Here is a 3942-nt window from a genome sequence, read left to right as displayed (position 1 = left end):
GAGCTTACTTTATTTCTCTTTCTGTTAATTCATTATTTGAGTACATAAATGCTACTGATGGGTAGGCATTTATTTTGTATCCTGCAACATTACTAAAGTTATTAACCAGCTTTAGGAGTTTTTTGATAGAGTCTTTAGGTTTTTCTATATACAGTATCATGTCATCTGCAAATAGAGAAAGTTTGGTTTCATCTTCTCCAACCTGGATTCCCTTTATTTCCTTCTCTTGCCTGATTGCTCTGGCTAGTACCTCTAGTACTATGTTGAATAGAAGTGGTGAGAGTGGGCATCTCTTGTCTTGTTCTTGTCCTTAAGGGAAAGGCTTTCAATTTTTCCCCATTCAGAATGATACTGGTGGTAGGATTGTCATAAATGGCTTTTATTGTGTTGAGATATTTTCCTTCTATACCTAATTTGTTGAGCGTCTTTATCATGAAGGGATGTTGAATTTTGTCAAATGCTTTTTTGGCATCTATTGAGGTAATCATATGGTCTTTGTTCTTGAGTTTGTTGATGCAAAGTATCACATTTATTGACTTCCGTATGTTAAACCATGTCACATGATTTTTTTTTTTTTTTTTGCTACTTCTCTGGACTCATTTCTTGCAATCTCTTCCTTGCTCACTCGACTTCATCACACTGTTCTGCTTGCTCTGAGCACACTTCACCTTTTTACACTGCTCTCTTCTCAGATACACGTGCTGTGTGCTCTGTTTTCCTTCAGATTTCTATCTAATATCAATGTATAAGAGAATCCTTCCTTGACCCTATTTTAAATAACATTCCTCTTACCATGTTACTCTATTCTCTGCCCTTTTCCCCCTTTATTGCACTTAGACTCACTTGGCGTTATGTATTTGTTCATCATTTGGCTTCTTCTACAGGATGCAAACTGTGTAAGAGCAAGGACTTTGTTCACTGCTGCATCCGCAGAGCTTAGAAAAGAACCTAGAATGTGGTAGGTACTCAATAGCTATTTATCTAATATGTGATGAATATCTGTGGGGGAGTAAGGATCATTGTGCAAAATGATATGATGTGGCCTGGGATCACACTTATCTAAAGACCCTGCAGCAGTTTCAGCAGCCCCGGAGAGAAATGAAAACCTCGAAGGCTTTCATTACAGTCACACTGCATGCTGCTCAGGTGTGTCCAGATAACTCAGACTTCTGGGAATATCCCAGATCTCTGAGGGCAAAGTGAATCAAAGATGCCAAGACCAGATCGAATTTCTACTCCAAGTGGCAGCTGAGGCCCCTGATCTAAATTTGAAGCCTAGGCTAGATCCGATGAAGATGCCCCACTACCAAGCACTGCTGAAGACAGGTTAGAGTCCAACAGCACAAACACAATAGGCTTTCTTTTCCTCTGACAAACTTTACCTGTTCTCCTGTCACAGGGTCTAAAATCTAATCTTTCCTCCTATCAGCTATGATGTCTGAATGTTTACTGCCACGGAGTCTGAAAATGTCACAGGATAAACAAAGTCAGCTAAAATATTTCAACTCTACTTTTTGTTGACTTGTTCCAAAATAGACTCCGTCCCTACATCCCAGAAGAAGCGCTTTGGACTAGGGAGGTGGATACGCAGTTTTCTTCTTTCAATATCTGCCTCAGAGGCTCAATAATTCTGATTATACACTTTAGAGGTTCAGATGCTATCTCTTACATAACAGGAATTCATTAAATGTTTCTTGAATTTTGGTTACAGTTTTCCAATCCTTATTTGTCAAATGGATTGATAATGTTTTAAAAACATCAGGAAGACCTTCCATCTTACAAATTAATTTTTTTAATAAAGACAAACTCTCCAAAAACTGTCTGCCTCAGCAGCTTTTCTAAAACAAGATGACCAGCAGGACATGCTTTCTCCAGTCCTTCACAGTGACAGCTGGCTCAGGGTCTGGCACTAATTTACCAACAACTGCTATTCATGTTGTTGAAGGATCAAGTCGATCACCTCCAAACCCAACAGCACATCACTCTCCAGTCTGGTTTCCATGGGCAGATACGTTTGACATGTTTGTATTCTTAAAATGCCTTACTCATTTTTTGGAAACATTAATCCACATAACATAATTGTTCACACATACTCCCTCTTTATAACTTTTTATAACTTTTCTTACTCCTTAGGTTTGGCAAATAAGCTTTTGCAGAGATAACACTAAGAGTCATCACTAAAGTCAAGGGCTAAGATTTAAGACAGGCTTTTTCAGAAGTAGTGCCACCAACTAAGTAGCTGACGAACACAGAGAGATTAACCTTGACACAGTTAGACTTGCAGATGCTCAGACAGGAAGTCTACTGTAATGCAGTTATTTTTGTTTTGTGTAAAACCAGAGCATTTGAAGACCAGATAAAACTGGGCTACGTACTAACCATTCCCCTTGGGGCCTGCCTATAGACACAATCCAAACAAAAGGGACAGAAAATCTATAGGTAATCAATAGTGAGTAGATTATGGTGTAGTGGTTTAGGTAATTTTGGACACATGCATATTTTATCCACCTGAAAAATACTTGAATAAGTCCTCCCTGAATAAAAATTAATTGAGTACAAGCAGATGCTAATGGCAGTGGTAAGAAAAAGCAATTTACAATACATGAAAAATCCAAACTGTTTTCTATTATATCCACATCTGCCTAATTTAATATACTAAGAATTCTTTATGTAAATTTGAATCAATGGTTAACTGTGCTTAAATCATGCTTTATTCAATATATATATTTTTAATCAATCATTATCTGCTTAAGCAAAAGAACTCACAGCTAGAAAAATTAGAAAATAGATTTTTAAGTGAAATTAGGAAGTATCTTTAAAAGAAAAAAAATAAGAGTTATAAACCACAATGGAAATCATTGTGTGCTCACTTACTTTAAAGTTACACAATCTGCTCAAACCACCGCAAAACTAGGGTAAATACTAGCTGCATTATTCTACTGGGTTTACCACATTTCAGTGTTCAAACATTCTTAATTACTAACTGAGGTATCCTGGAAAATAAAGTAATCATTAAGTCTCTGTATGAGTATAACAGGAGTGTTCCACTAAGCAGTTTAGCTTTTTGACCTCAGCTATTTTTCTTTACCCACTAAATGAGAAGTCATTTCTGAAGACTTTCAGGTTGCTTCAAGTTTTAATATTCTATGAATGTGAATACTGTTTAGTTACATTTAGTTTAGTTTCCCATCACCATCTCCATAAGGTATGCAAATCAAGAAGACCCTCTGCTAATTAGGAGACGAGCCAAAAAAAAATCATAAAAATAAAATAAAAGCCTCAAGAATGCCTGATTGTGAACGATTTTAAGTAATCTATGTCAACTGTTTGAAACATTCAGTTCTGAGGATTCTACAAAATGTTTTAATAGTAGATTTCAGCATAGGTCCTACCATCAAACACCAACCGAAATAGCATGAGTCTGGAAATAGATTGCTGGCATGGTGCTCATTACCACTCTGCATTTTCAGTTGTGGACCAGATAGCTAACTGCTGCTGCGTGAGATGTTCTGAGAGTAACAATCAGTGGAGAAGAATGCAGCTCACACGGATGCTGGTATTTCATCATGCATCACTTTGACATTCATTAAAACACAAATTGTTTTGCAAACTCCATAACTTCTATTTAACCTCTTGCCTAGTCTTCAGTGTTCTTACTTACCTTTGTAAATAATCACAGATGGGTAGTGACCAAGCTGGCCAAAGGTTAGTTGGAATATCTATCACTTTGGAGATAGGAATTGCCAAAGAAGGAATTGCTAAAGTCATTCTGCATCTGGAAATGTATATGAGAGTATGTATGCTCGTGTAATATATATTCATATAATGTGCTGTGGATGAGATTGGTGAGGGAAAATATACAGAACCTGATGATTTATTTCAAATATTGTTTAAGAATATTTACTTCACTTGGATAGTAGCAATATACATGTGATTTAAAAA

The sequence above is a fragment of the Galeopterus variegatus genome, unplaced genomic scaffold (assembly GCF_000696425.1).
Source record: "Galeopterus variegatus unplaced genomic scaffold, G_variegatus-3.0.2 Scaffold1398, whole genome shotgun sequence".
NCBI lineage: Eukaryota > Metazoa > Chordata > Mammalia > Dermoptera > Cynocephalidae > Galeopterus > Galeopterus variegatus.
The sequence above is the reverse complement of the archived record's forward strand: the minus strand, read 5'-3'. Positions refer to the sequence as shown.